The 16,251-nt window shown below is 43.3% G+C and overlaps 1 protein-coding gene across 1 annotated transcript in view; it reads right to left on the bottom strand.

Annotated features, from left to right (window-relative positions):
* The window catches only part of LOC144724429 (uncharacterized), a 53,184-nt gene extending 40,206 nt beyond the window's left edge, over positions 1-12,978 (bottom strand). Inside the window, exon 1 of the mRNA XM_078603544.1 lies at positions 12,733-12,978. The gene's annotated coding sequence lies outside the window, so the exon portion shown is untranslated. The remainder of the gene's footprint in view (positions 1-12,732) is intronic.
* Between the last annotated feature and the right edge of the window lie 3,273 nt (positions 12,979-16,251).

Raw genomic sequence — 16,251 nt, forward strand, 5'->3', positions numbered from 1 at the left:
AACAGACCGTACAGCATATAACGACGCAATGCCCGATCCACAAATACGAAGGAGACATGACGGTGATACATTCCATTACTCCTGACGTGGTTATCTGGCATGATCCACCTGAATGTGAAATTGTAGTTGTTGCTGAGCATCTACATCAGCCATACAGAAGAAGGTCCACCTACAACCAACTCAATTTCTCGCGCGACGTGCCAATTGACCTGCAAGAGACTTAGGATTGAGTATGCAGCTTTTTCTCAACACTGTTTCCACTGCTTTTGCAAAGACTGCAATGCATATGTAATGATGACTTGGATGCACTTGTCTTGGGATGGTTTCTTTATGAAGGAGCCACGCGCTTACACTCGAACAGGCGAAGACCCCACTGCAACAGCCCCGAGTCTCCCGCGCATCTCCCTTATATACGGCCGGAGGCCACGCCCCCATTCCCGAACCTTCTCGCTGGTTCTAGACGCTCGCTCTACCAGCAGACTCTCCCGTCCTCTTCCGTTACCTGGCCACGCTCCTATTCTCGATTATTCCCGTAACCCCCAGTGCATTCGCACTGCAGGCTGACTCCCCTGCCATTACCTCCCGTGGCCACTGGTCCATTAGCACTGCAGGCTGACTCCCCGTCATTACCTCCCGTGGCTACTAGTCCATTAGCACTGCAGGCTGACTCCCCTGTCATTACCTCCCATTGCCACTAGTCCACTCACACCGTAGGTTGACTCCCCTTTCCATACCTCCCGTGGCCACTAGTCCATTAGCACTGCAGGCTGACTCCCCGTGGCCACTAGTCCATTCATACTGCAGGCTGACTCCCCTGTCATTATCTCCCCATGACCACTAGTCCACTCGCACCGTAGGTTGACTCTACGATCATTACACATATACTATACCTCTGGCTAAATTGTTTTGGACACGTGGATATGGTAAAGAACGGAGAAAAAATGTGGACAGTACCTGAGTGACACTGTGGTTGGAATGCGTATTCCGGCATCAAAATGTTGCAAGAAAGCATGTAAATGAATTACAATCCCATTCAAATGATTTGTCACGATTCAGGATAATCTACGTTTGTCTCTGCAGCTCCGTTTATCTAATTGTAGCTCCGTTTGTCTCACTCTATCTCCACTTGTCTCTCTGTTTGTCTCTCTGCAGCTCTGTACGTCTCTGTCTCCATGTCTCTTGTATCGCCACTTGACTTGCTGCAGCTCTGTCTCTCTATGTATGCATGTTGAACTTATTTTTCACCGTACGTAGTCAACCGTTCTAATCTGAGGTACGGGGGAAGGACAACAAACTAAACACAAAAACGACTTCTAAAGAAATGAATTTTCAATCTTGATTTAAAAGTGGCATCCTATACCACCATCTCTCTCATCTCTCTCACATCACACAGATGTGTTTGAAGCGATTTAGACACGTCTTTCTCACTTGGTTACGAGGTTCCTTGTGAGAGAATGGGGTTTTTTAAAGAGTGGCCACATCTTTGAAGATTGCCACTCGTTAAAAATATAATGTGAGGAATTAGTCTGTCCAGGTAGAGATAAAAAAAATCCTCAGCAAAAGCACGGACTTGAGGATCGTCGCACCCGCGGATTATAGGCATTGCCACAAACCATGGGACTCTTAAGATTATTGGAGCATGGATGATTGGAGTTCTAATGTAGTTTAAAAACAGGGGGAAACAAAATAATAGTTAAGGATGCATGATCTTGCACTGAATTACTTCCCAAACGACTATATTCTTCATAAGATGTGTGCTTTATCACAGAGCTGCAAAAGCCAAACAAAGATATACAGTATTTAGGATGCAGCATGAACACCAGCATACAATCGTAAAAGAGGAAAACTGTGGTAAACAATACGAAATTACGAGGATAAACTTCCCAAGATGGCATGTCCAACTACTGTTGCATCTTATGTAAATAAGGAACTAAAAGCTGCGTAACACAATTTTTCCAGATGCTGCTGCATTGGCAGTTTTGCATAAGCACAATTAATAAACAATACAATTATCACATTGGTCTACAACGCTGTGGCCTTAAAAGAAAAAAAGATAATAGGAAATGTGTTTGGCAACAGCCCTTCTTCATAGCACATACATCTTTATTTTTTACATAGCATGCATGTTGTCAGTGGTGCGTACACAGAAATTCTGCTCTAAAGACGATCCATATCCAAAAACATTACTAGTGCACAATACATATTTTACTATTATACCGTAAGGCAGAATTAAAGCCAAGGTGATGACTTTGTTGGGGTTGTTGCCCATGATAATGTGCGTTCCTACTTACCTGAGCGGAACTCTTCTGATAACCCCCAGTTTACGCAGTATTTTAATGAGACTTGACAATGAATCCACTTGCATTAGATCATTGCACTTTGATGTTTCTCTTACAGTAGTACCTTACTGCTAACCTCGCTAAAATTCGTCTTTAGGTCTTGTTTTAAGTATGTTGAACTTCTTCCGCACCGTACGTAGCCAACCGTGATAATCGGGTGGCGTCATGTACAGAACGTGCACATATCAACGTGCAATTAATGGAACATTAACCACACCTCCTCTTTGTAACAACCCTGACACAAAATAAACCACCAATGAGTTTAGTAAACTCCTGTGAACTGGTGTGCGGCTTCAAGTTCCCAGCAGAGTGTGAGACAAGAAATCAGATGCCGTGGGTAATAAGGGAGCCTTGAATGCCCCGTGCACAGTCACCCTACTCCCACTCGAGGAAAGTAAATGTGGTTTAGTTTAAATAAAATGCGAAGATCATCTCTCTGGCAAATGCTCTCTTAACCTTTGCTGGTGGTGGTGCATGTTGTGCGCGTGAGTGTGTCTGGGCAAGCACAGGCATGCTTGGCCACATGCCTTCAACTTAATGGATCCATGGCGTAAATGAAAAAATACTAAAAGTATTTAAAGAACAAAGAAATTCGCGAGGATAAACCCGCCGATGTTTGCTCATGATTGTAATGAAAATATGTAGCAACTGGGTATGGCATACTGGGCAGTATACTGGCCGCTGAGCCATTTTGCATATCATCGTTAATGTGACTCCAGCTGCTGCCCTGTAACTTTGTGAGCTTGTTTCATGATTTATAGAGGATTCAAAGGCGACTAGTTGTCTCAAGAGACGAATACTGTGCCTATGAAAGCACACTAAGCAGTTTCTGGGTTCAAATCTGTGAGTTGCTCACCATTAGACAAGGTTCACAAGTGTAGCAAGTTGGTCTCAACTAATTCCCCGATGACTAGACAAACTAAAAATCCCATCACAGAACTTCAGTGTTCATATTATTTCATGTACGAGGTACATACTACAGTATATTGCCAATTGAATATTCAGCACACCACATCTTAAAGAATATGAATGAGCCCATCTATTGCTGATTCAGGACGACCTATGGAAGTATGATTTCAGGTAAAAATGGCACAGGTGAAAATGGTACAGGTAAAAATAGCACGGGAAAAATGGAACTGAAAAAAATGGTTCGGGAAAAATGGCACTGTTAAAATGGAACAGGAAAAAATGGTATGGGAAAAATGGTACCGGAAAAACGGCACTAGTGAAAATAGTACAGGTAAAAATAGCAAAATAAAAATGGTTCAGAAAAAATGGCACGGTAGAAATGGTACGGTAAAAATGACAAAAGGAAAAAAATGGCAGAGGAAAAATGGCACGGTAAAAATGGTACAGGAAAAAATTGCACCGTAATAATGACACAAGTGAAAACTAGGAAAAAATACCACAATGAACCGGGCCTATATTAACAGTTATAAGTACTATACGAACAGTTGTCAGTACCGTGCTAACAGCTAGATGCACCGTACTAACAGTTATATACACATCTGAATAAAAGAGATGATAAACCCTAACCGTCGATGATTTTTTTTTATGCCACTTTTTTCCTGGTTTTCACTTGTGCCATTTTTACCGGCCACCATGGAAGTACGGTAACCACCGAGGGAGTTCACTGGTGTCAATGTCTTGGGCCCTACCCTGACATGATGACTATAGGAGTGCCAGAAGAAAATGTTCTCACCTCATCACATGTTGAGAAAAATCAAATCAATGCATTTGCCTCGGCTCAAATTAGGAATAGGATTATTCATATCCACTGGTGTCCTTCAACTAGGAGTGGTGACATTTACATGTTTCCATGGCGGGAGCCAGTCCCTCCATATGATTACTACACTCGACTTGATGATATGCTCAGTCAACCACCAACAAAAATGTTAACTCGCAATCTTAGAACTGAGTCGAGCACTATAAGCAGACCAGTGGCGTGAGCTTGTTTAAATGTGAGGTATCCAAAAATGCAGGGGTGGGAAGCGCAACGCAGTTAATATTTAACAAACGTAAAAGACGTGTGAAATGCTGCACATAATGAGAAATTACAGGATCTGCTTTTGTCTTATCTCGATTCTGCTCGAGCTCTCACACCCTATGTATATGGAAATAGGTTGTGATGCCCATCACTTAATTGACGATTAGAATGTAGCACCCCCCACTCCAGCTCTCCCCAATGGTCTGAGGCTGACGACTGTATTAGCACAGTGCCACCAGCCACATGTTTCCCCAGTGTTTAAATGCCACATCAGGTATTAATTTGAAGCCTAGTTAAGCTATGGGAGGCCCAGTAACAGTTCCAATATCGATCGCCACTGATTTTAGCTGTGACTGGGACACTGACCCCGAATCACTTGGTTTGTAGCGCAGCGCACTAACCACTACACCACCGCTCCCCCTAATGCGGTGGCAAGTGTCCATACACATATACTTACAATACTAATTTAAAAAAAAAATTCTGCACAATATTCCCGTTACCCCATTACCAAAGAACACAAATGTTTTTTGACACGTCTGCAAACATGGCACTTATTTTATGAGTTCATTAAAGCGCCTCCACGCAACGTTTATGAGATGCAGTAACATTTTATTTGTAAAGTATAAACCGTAAAACCTTAAAAAAACTGGAATGGGTTGTGATACCACAGGCTGGCAACCGCTTGTTTTGGCAAGCAATACATATGTTTTTCTTGGTTCTTTCGGTAAAGTCACGTAGAAGGGAAGTAATAAAATAAAAAACATAATCAAATAATTCTCACGGCGTTTCGGCCACAACGCAAGCAGCCGTCCTCAGGTGAAGACCAGGTCTGTCGGGAAGACAGCGTCTGAATGAAACACCACCACGCTTGGAGCGTATATTTAAGCTGGGTTGGAAGGGGGGAAGGGCGCCTTGACAAAATAATTAGCATATCAAGAGAAATTTAACATATTTATGGGAAATGCAGGTATGTGATTAGTACTACTTGTGAAATGCGTAGGAGGTGGGCGGGGGGTTTCAAAGTCATATTATGCCCGTGCATTATGCAGGGTTAGCAGCATCAAAGGGAGGGGATAGGGGTAGCATTAATAAAGGGAAGGAATGTTCATCTTCTTGGTTATTTCGGTAAAGTCACGTAGAAGGGAAGTAATAAAATAATAGCAGCCGTCCTCAGGTGAAGAACAGGTCTGTCAACAGTCTGTCAACATACCTGTTCTTCACCTGAGGACGGCTGCTTGCGTTGTGGCCGAAACGTCGTGAGAATTATTTTATTGTTTTATTTTTATTATTTTGTTACTTCCCTTCTACGTGACTTTACCGAAAGAACCAAGAAGATGAATCGCTGCAGTCACGAAAGCTTTAAATCGGAAGGAATGTTAATAGTATGTAGCTGCTGTGGTTGTCCCACCTGATGACGGACGCTTGTGTTGCGCCCGAAACGTCGTGATTTAATTTATTTTATTTTATACCTATGTTTAATTACATTTACCCATAACTAAAACATATAATTAACACTTAATAACACTTACATATTTACTTTTATACAATTAAATAACACTTAAAAAATAGCAAAGTACAGTTTAATCCAAGTCTCTTACCATGACCACACAGCAAAGGTGGAAGGATGATTCTTAAACTCACAAAAAGGAGGCTAATTCTCATGTCCTTCAAAAGTGTAAATAGTACTTCGAGATAAGCACACTCGAGAGGACAATGCACAAAGGTTGATGTAGACCCATAAATAAAATAATTTCTTGTACTGCCATCTCCTGGCCAGCCTGCAGCACACCGGGTTTAGGAATTTTCACAAACCTACACGGTCCACACAAACATGTGTATCTTATCATGGGATCTCCTTTGCCAGTACAAAAATATGATGATAGGTTTTTCCCCTTTATTCTGTTTGCATTCTGACCACAAGCATTGTGGTTAATGCAGACATGATTCCTTGTAAAAGGGTTAAGTTTGGTGTTTTAACATCTTAACACCTGTTTTGTTGCCAGAAAAAGGGGAAAACCCTATTATCAAGTATCTTATCTTACCGTAATTAACATAGCGCCTAAGGTGAAAAAAATAGATTAGAGGAAGTAATGAGCGAACCTGTCATGTGTCAATTAAGTAAAAGCAAAACTGATGAGAGCAAATGATGATGAATTGATTGGATGGATGGGGAATGCGTGATAGCCATAGAGAGAGATTATGAATAAGTGGTAGCCATGGAGAGAGATTGTGAATGAGTGAGTTTTGAGTAATGAGCGGAAGCTAGTGAGCGAAAATGACTGCGTAACGTGGAGAGGAAGTTTGTTAAAGTGAAGGGGGGCGAGAAGAGAAATAGAGCGACAACGTGCACGAGGAGGAGGAACGGAGCAGAGACAACAAAGATTGAGAAGAGGGCAAGGAGGGACTTGGGAGAATACAAAAGTGGCAACATCGGGTGGGGTAAGACCATGAAGGGATTTGCAGACCACAGCACTGGTTTGAAAATGATTGTGACCACACCTGGCTCGAATCTGATAACACAATGGGATTAAAGTCAAAGTGTACCTTTGGTGAAATGAGTGTGGTGGTGGAAATCGCACATTCTGTTCATTTCAGTTTATTTTGAATTGCCCTGTGGGCCAAGAAGCTCTCAAATCGGGTTGGCTGGGGAAAGTCTCACGACAGAGCAACTCTTGATTTTTCACAAAGAAAAACTAATTTTATGATGATCAAGGGAATATTGAGCTAAACTGACCCCTAATCAGGATTTGAATGTGTCCTTCAAATTGTGGGTTGTAAACTCTAACCATAGTACCATAGTCGCATTACAATCGGTGATACCATATATTGCATAGTTAGTACTGTAGTTTTATTCCTTCTGGAAGAAGATTATTTCTGGAATACAAAAAGATATTTCAATACTAATCAGCTGAGTGGTATAAACGAGTCTGACTCAGCTGATAAGATACTATGTATCGAACACAGTTGGGTCGTCTTGTACTGAGTCAATGCTATTGAAATGATGCACTCCCAGAAGGCTGTGGGGTTGTTTTATGTCATTTTTTCGTTTTACGTGGAAAGACAACTACGGTATATTAGGGAAATATATTTTCTGCTGATCAATTGTGGTCATTGAACACTTAGATCATGGCAATCAATCACAGTGATTGCTCACTCAAGAGCCATTGAAATGTCAACAGATAAGGCAGCCAAGAGACGTGAAGTCGCTGCTGTGTGCTTCTAGCCTTCTATAAACAATTCCTGCACACAGTTGTTTCTGCCACCCTCCCCCATCCCTCTTTCCCCACTGACAGGCACGGGGTGTTTGAGTTAGAACACAAGTGTGCATACAAGTGTTTGCTTGTCATTCATCTCACGGTCTGGGGGTACTGCAAGAGCTGCAATACAAACACATGACTTAGAGAGTCGCAGACAGGAGTCAAACAATTCTCGGAGAAAGGGTCCACTAAAGAATCATCGGATTTCAAAGCAACTCATGAATCAACAACTAGCCTCGTGTAACATCAATAGCATTCCACAGTCTGACGTCATAGAGCAATTTATATTTACGCGTGAGAAAAATAATGATCACGTATCGTTAACCTTTGTTTCATTTTATAAATCAAAAAGTTGTGATGTCAGATTCCTGTTGGGGATTTCACTCAGTACATCACAGCCCTGGGATTGGTGAAATTAATACTGTACCACTTTTTTGAAAGTCAAAAGTGGTCACATTGTGGAAGGCTCACTCCACATATAGAAAATCTACCACTGGCTCAGAGCTGAGTACCACCTTAATGCATGATTTACATGGGGACACTGACTTTTTAATGCTTTCCGTCTGAGGTTGAAAGCAATAATACCGATTTGTCCATCAATGTCTGTCTGTAGTGGGGTAGCCAGGGGGTCACAGTGCTTGTAAAAATTATCCAATATAAATTAAATTTCAGTGTAAAGTCTTGTTTCTGATAAGCACACGTATCAAACAGAAAAAAATTATAACAGGATTTTGCAAAACTTGGTCTTAAAACAACCGCTAAAAAGATGAGCCTTTTAACGTCATTACTATGCTGACCCGCCCATACTAGACATCTGTGAAAAAGAGTGTCATAGCTCATCGGATTCCTCCAGTCTGAATAAAGATTCTGATACTCTGTTACATTAACTTGCAAAGTAGCAAGCCATTCGCTCTGTGCAGCTTCGGAGTTTACTTTATCACGAGTTGAATACTGTACTTGTGAGGCTAAACACATGCTGGAACATTACTTTTTCTTGTTTGCTCATATTTCAGCTTAATTCCCAATTTAAATAACATATGTTTACATTGGTCTAAGTCTTCCTAATTGTTTCTCAGTAGCATTTATATATTTTTAAAATACCACTCCAAAATTCAATGTTATTGTGCATATGCATACCTTGGCTGTGTGTCACTGGCTGTCAAAATAGAGACTGAAACTTCAACCATGATAAATAATTTTGAAAGCCACAGTCATGTGACTTGGAAACACTGGCCATAGGGTGTTCTAGAGACATTACAACCATGCTGGAGCCCCCTCACCATGAGGTCAGAGTCACGATGCATGTTTCATGGTGGTAACCGCTCCATGTTATCTTCTATGAAACCAATTTCGTGGAGGGGAATTTGAAATACATAACTCTAGCACTCTGTCTTTTAACCAGGAGCTGAGATTTGAGGTGATTCTGAGGTTATTTATATTAGCAGATTTAATCACTTGTATGAGATGAGATAATGTGTCTCATCAACAAGCCGCATTGGGTAAATTATTCACCTTATAAAAAGGACACTGAATTAATCCAGTTACCTTTTTTATTACAAATGCACATCTCTGAGACATTTAAGTACCGTATTTACAATAAAAGTATTGGATATATGAGTGGCATGCCATCCCAAGTTATCTTTTCAGATCGAAGAGGCAAAGCCAAACAGACCCTTAGTTTGCCAAATGTTTGTAAAAAGTAAACAGTGCTCAGGTACCATTCTTATAAGAACAATGCAAACACTGTATTGCTTTGAGTCAACATTTGTTTGTCTGTTGGTCACAACGTTCATTTTTCATTTAGCATATTGCGTTCCGTCAGTGCCATGAGCTTGGTAGCGTAGCTATCGATTGTGTACACCACAGTGCAACTTAATTTGGGCCCACAGGCAAGGGAGGCCCAAGGGCTTAGCAAGAAAGAGGTGTACATGGGCTCCATTTCAATCCTTACACCAGGGTCCACGTACACGCCAACCGCAACATTCATTCATTGTGCACGAATTCGCAGAGTCATGTGATAGCGTCCTTGGTGGCCATATGTAGTTCTAGTAGACCACTGAACTTAGTGGACAGTCACCAACAATGTGACATTAATGGTGGCAGTGGATTGGCTTTCACATCACGCCACCTGACAGTACTTTACCCGGTTCACATCGGAGAAACTAATTTTCTTCCCAGCGAGCCCAATTCTTCAAACTTCTATTCGAGTATTCCCAGTACCTTTGCCACCTATCACCCAGACAATGTGCAATCCTGCGACGTTCATGCCATTGGGCTTGCGCTTCCGAGTCTTACAACTCAAGGTTCAGGGACTGTTGGCTGCCAAGTGAAGCCTAACCACAATATGCCACTGCATAATCCTAGGAGGCAAATCTACACTGTGAAAACAGTGATGACAATTGTTCCTTAACAGCTATTTTTACCTTGTTAGAGGACATCAACAAGCATTACAAAGACTGTGTATCTTGTCAACATTCTGTATTGCATCAATTCAATATCATTCGCCATTTAAGAAATCAAAGCGTTTACACTTATTCCCATGTAACAGCCCTGACCCATTGGTGGAAACCACTTCTGACTTCACTGAAAGTGGCACTAATTTGATCGGATTTAGAAGGATGCAGAACTGAATCAACCGTGTCCGTGATTTGAACTTGAAACGTCATCATTCTTTGTAGATGTTTAAAAAAAGGATCTCAATACACAGATATGCACCACAGCTTTAGATGCTGCGTTGTTAAAGGACATCAATACGTGAATGAACAGTTATCAACATGGTTTACATGCTGCTAACCAACTTTTAATGATCATCAATATAAAGAGACAGAACCAGTTCGTGGTGCCACGATGGCGAGATGTTAACTCCCTCGCTTGGGTTCAATCTAGGTCCTGACGCCTGCTGTTTATTTGGAGTTTGCATGTCTCTCTCCCCGTGGTCATGTAGGTTTTTCTCCGGGTCCTCCGGGTTTTCCCTGTGCATTTAGAAACATGGGTTTAGAGTATTTGGCTGCAATACATTTCAGCATAAGCCACTTCGTTGATCTATCATTTGTGAAAACGAGCTTTATAGCTCAGTGGGCTTTACCTGGTAAAAATAGATTGTTTAAATTTCACCTCCCTGTATAGAACAAATGATTAAAGTACCATACTTTAAGACATGTTTAGGAACTACATCACAATTATTAGCATTAGAAGCATTGGACCAGCTATAAAATAAATTACATCAGCAAACCATTCCAGAAATAACGATGGTACTAGAAATGTGAGCCGATGGTTAAAATTAAAAAAAATATGTATCTTCATTTTAACAAATAAATAAGCTCTTGAGTCTTCACCAGGGCATTGCTGCAAACGGTTGATGTAAGGTCAAATAAAGGTCACCGTTACATCCGTGCATTGGTACATAGACGCCTCGTATACAATTAACTGCATTGGCTACTCAAGAAGTTGTCACAGTCAATTTAACACGAAGGCTTTCGCGACCAATATTATTCAAAAGAAAGGTTTTTGGGTTAAATTTGATTTAAAGCTTTCGTGACTGCCGGGATTCATATTCTTGGTTCTTTCGGTAAAGTCACTTAGTAGGCTAGGCTGCTACATGACAGACGCAACTGCATGCAGCACCGACGTTGAACCAGAGGCCTGAAGACGATCGCTTGTGTGGCGATGGAAACATCGTGATCTATTACATTTTTTTTCTACCTACGTGACTTTACCGAAAGAACCAAAGCGTATAGAATAGGCAATATCCCTTTTTTCATAGCACATTGCCTGAGCACCATTGCAAAGGTGGCATCACACAATCTGTTTAATCGAGAGGGCATGGGGGTAGAATTTGACTTGCAAGCGATGCCCCTTAATTATAATCAAGGTGGACCATGGATACAATGGGCCCGGCACAGTCAATGATGTTTTCAAGACTTGAAGCTGCTGTGAAGAAGTCAGAAAGTGAAGCCACCACAACCACCACCACCACCAACAACCACTACCACCGCTACCAAAGACAAATCTCTCTCGCATACCCTGAACAGGCTGTTAGCAAGCAGCTATGGAGCCCGGCACACGAGGTGGTGGGTGGCTAACAGCACGCCCGTCGCCTTTGTCTCCCCGGGTGCCGATGTTTGCACGGCACCAGATGATTAGGGTACACCATGAAATGCAATTGCATGCGATTAAAACGTTTTCACACAGCGCACCAGGTACTCATTTGATGCTGAGTCGACCTAGGGGAGAGGCCCAGCACCGGGCTCAGTTAATCGTCACTGGCGTTGGACGTGAGCGGGGAATCGAACTCGGGGGTGGCCGGGTTCGTATTCGCAGATGCACTGCCCCAACACCACCATCCCCCAACCACCACCACCACCCTCCCCACAACCACCACCCTCACCACCACCACCTCACCACCACCAACAACTTCCACCAACCACCACCACCACCCTCCCCACAACCACCACCCTCACCACCTCACCACCACCAACAACTTCCACCAACCACCACCACCACCCTCCCCACAATCACCACCCTCCCCACAACCACCACCTCACCACCACCACCCTCACCACCACCAACACGACCAACCACCACCACCTCCCTCCCCACAACCACCACCACCTCACCACCACCCTCCCCACAACCACCACCTCACCACCACCACCACCCTCCCCACAACCACCACCACCAACCACCACCACCACCAACCACCCTCTCCACAACCACCACCACCTTATCACCACCAACCACCACCCTCCCCACAACCACCACCACCCTCCCCACAACCACCACCACCACCCTACCCACAACCACTACCACCACCCTCCCCACCCTCACAACCATCACCACCTCACCACCACCACCAACCACCACCCTCCCCACAACCACCAACACCCTCACCACCACCACCCTCCCCACCCTCACCACTCTCCCTACAACCACCAACCACCACAATCCACCACCACCACCCTCCCTACAACCACCAACCACCACCACCATCCACCACCACCACCCTCCCCACAAGCACCACCACCAACCACCACCACCTCACCACCACCCTCCCCTCACCACCACCAACACCTCACCACCACCCTCCCCTCACCACCACCCTCACCACCACCCTCACCACCACCACCGAGCCCTCGGCGCCAACCCTCACCTGGGCAATGCCCACGCGGTTCACGTGGCTCCCGAAGCAACCCTCATCGGCAGCCACCGATGAAGCGGACGAGAGGAAAACGATGAAATTAAACCGCCGACGTCGAGGCAAAGGTCGGTTCTGAAACGCGCACGATCTCAGTGGCGAGCAAAGTTAAATGTTGTCTGCGTTTAATTTTTATTGCGATGAAATTAAAATAAAATAAACAACCGGTTGCCGTGGCAACGGCGTGCACCGCGGCGCAGACTCCCGTCTTTAATTTCCCAGCTTAGATGCGCGACCGCGTGCGGCGTTCTGATTGGACGATGGAGCTGGTGATGTCATCGAGGCAAGTTGCAAGGCGGCCGGGGGCCCTCTGGGAATACCCCCACCCCCCGCAAGGCTGACCTATCGAGTGTGTGAAATCTAAACCGAGCGACATGACGTCACAATAGCGAGAGTGGCTCGATGGCATTGTTGGATCAATGCCATGACGTCATCGCGCTCAGGTGCAGCCACCTGCTGAAGAGACTCGACGTGATGTGAAAAAGGCCCATTGCTCGAAACGTCGTCCATTATATATATTTTTTATATTTGAAGGTCTCACGATGTTATTGACGAATGTGCCTATTTTTGCTTTTTGTGCAACTGTAATGTTGCCATCCAGATATACAAACGCAGACAAAACTTTAATCGAGAAGATGGATTCAGATTGGGCAATCATTGTAAGGACGTGATAAACCACGTCAAGTTTGAACTGCTGTGATTTTCACCCACCCGTGCTGCTTTCTAAAAAATACGCGTTTACTAATTCAAGACTAAACTTGATTTGAAGCTTTCGTGACTGCAGGAATTGCTCTTTGGTTCTTTCGGTAAAGTGACGTGACTTTGCCGAAAAAAACAGAGAGTAATTCAAGACTCAAAATTTAAATCTCATTGACATGCAAATTTCTCCAACCCCCACCCGTCCCTGCACGCCACAAACCCTCCCCCCTCTCCCCCGTGAACTCCTGCAGCCACGACTCTACAACCCCCCCCCTCCCGTGCCTATATAAAGCCACAACAGCAGATCATTATTTCTCACCTGATGACGGACGCTTGTGTTGCGACCGAAACGTCGTGTTCTTTTATTATGTTTTCTATCAACGTGACTTTACCGAAAGAACCATAGAGTATGGATTCCTGCAGTCACGAAAGCTTCAAATCAAGATATAAATGTGTCGAAAACCTCCACCACCCGACAGCCCCATTAGAACCTCCTTTGCCAGTAGCAAAATATGATAATTGGTTTTTTACCCTTTTATCTGGCAACAAAACTGACACCTTTTTTTTACAAGGAGTCATGTTTGCATTGACCACAATACCTGCGGTCGGAATGCAAACAAAAAACACAACTCTGATAATGTATGCACTGTCCTTGAAATTGATTGGTCCACCCCCGAGACAGCTTTTCTTAGAGCCTAGAGTCTCACATGGTGTTGGACCAGATGACGCCAAAGGCGCCTTTTGGCGTCATCTGGTTCACCCGACAGCCATTAAGGTTTGTCACGTAGACAACGCGCCAATTAGTTAATACTTCAGCCCACCGAGAGTAAATCCATAACATTTACAATTTTGAATACGACGTTTCGCTGGTAATTAGATCCGATGATGCTGCTCACTGATGATGGAGACTATGTCCAGATCTCTCGAGGGCCCGTGAGCTTCTCAACATTGTAATCCAGTCTTGATGAGACCCATGATGGTTCGTAGGCAGGGTCAGCCTGAATGTTGCAAACCCGGCGCAGATGTTCCCTTTAAAGGGAAGGCATCGCTGTGGTGGAGAAGACTCGAAGTTTCGTCAGGAGCGACTGACCTGGCTGATTTCTACACGTTAGGGCCGTCCATAAATGACGTCGCGTGATTTTGGACGATTTTTGACCCCCACCCCCCCTTCTTCGTCACACAGCGTCACAAAACGTCAGACCCCCCCCCCCTCAAATATGACGTCACAAAGGTCTGTCTCCCCCCCCCCCCCAAATATAAAACATGCTTCAAATCGCTTTAAACTATTGTCATTGTAGTGCGTATTTAATGTGGCTCTCCACTCTGATGTTGTAGGAGGAAACATTTATTATAAAGTATATTTAATTAAGTAGAAGGTGTTGTCTATATTTACTTAAAGTGGCGCATCTTGATGTGACGTCACATTTCTCAAACCCCCCCCCTCGTCACACATCGTCACAAATGTCTGACCCCCCCCCCCCCCTAAGTGCGTGACGTCATTTATGGACGGCCCCTTACGCAAATGATAGTGAAAGGATAATCGCACTGGACTGATTACACTCACACATGGAACGTCAACAACCGCAGTTTGCCAATAAGTAGCGGTGACGTCACCACGGCGCTTGTGCCAGGCTAGGTGCTCCTTGCAGCCAGGTGAGTATATGGAAGGCTCGCTGGCAATGTCACAGCACAGACCCGGCTTTTCATGGGTTCACTGACCGAGATGACTGGCGGTTATCACCGCCTGTGCTCCGCACTGTTGTAGTTTGCTGTGTTTCAGCTGCATTGTGCTCTGCACGTTGTGAGCGTCGCTCCTCCGCCCTCTGCTGTTGCTGTAGACAAAGATCCACCTTACCGTATTACTACTATAATGAGCTAAGAATGTCTTAGGTTTTTTTGGTAAATTTACGTAGGTAAAATAATAATAATATAAACCATTTTATTTTATTTGTTTATAATAATAAAATATTTTATTTATAATAATAATAAAATAATAAAATATGCCTTTTTATTATTGTTTTATAAAAGTCACGTAGGTTAAAAGTAATAATATAATAAAATAATAATAAAATAATTTTATTTTATTGTTATTTTTTTACCTACGTGACTTGACCGAAAGAAGCTAAGACATTATTGGCTAATTATAGTAGTAATAATAATAGTAAATAATAATGAAATAAAATATTTTATTATTATTTTTAAAAAATACCTACGTGACTTTACCGAAAGAACCTAAGAGTATGAATCCTTGCAGTCACGAAAGCTTCAAATCTAGAACCAAGAATGTCTGTTTGTGTGTAACGCGCATGACGTCACTCCACATGCCGCACCCCCCCCCCCCCCGTCATTAATATTCATGAGCGGGTGGATTTTTGCACTCACGCAGAAGGTCGAGCGGAAATAATATTTTTTCAGCAAATTCGCTTTAAGTTTGACGTTTCTTTATTGAAAGTGAATCTAATAAATAATTCTACACAGCAACAAAGTGGATTTGGTGTCTTTATTTATTTCTTCAGCATTTGAGACAAAAGGTAAGTATAATGTATGCCTCTACCTTGGGGTAAAATAGACATTTATTAGTGATTTTCCAGATATTGTATCGAATTCCAATTTATTTCAACCCCAGCGACCAAGCGCTCGTCATCAGTGTTGTGTTGTGATCGAAACGTCGTAGTTTTATATTCTAATTTTTGTTATTTTCTTATAACCTATCTACATGACTTTACCGAAAGACCCAAAGATTATATTAATTCATGCAGTCACGAAAGCTTTAAG

The sequence above is a fragment of the Lampetra planeri genome, chromosome 20 (assembly GCF_965212315.1).
Source record: "Lampetra planeri chromosome 20, kcLamPlan1.2.h2, whole genome shotgun sequence".
Taxonomy (NCBI): Eukaryota; Metazoa; Chordata; class Hyperoartia; order Petromyzontiformes; family Petromyzontidae; genus Lampetra; species Lampetra planeri.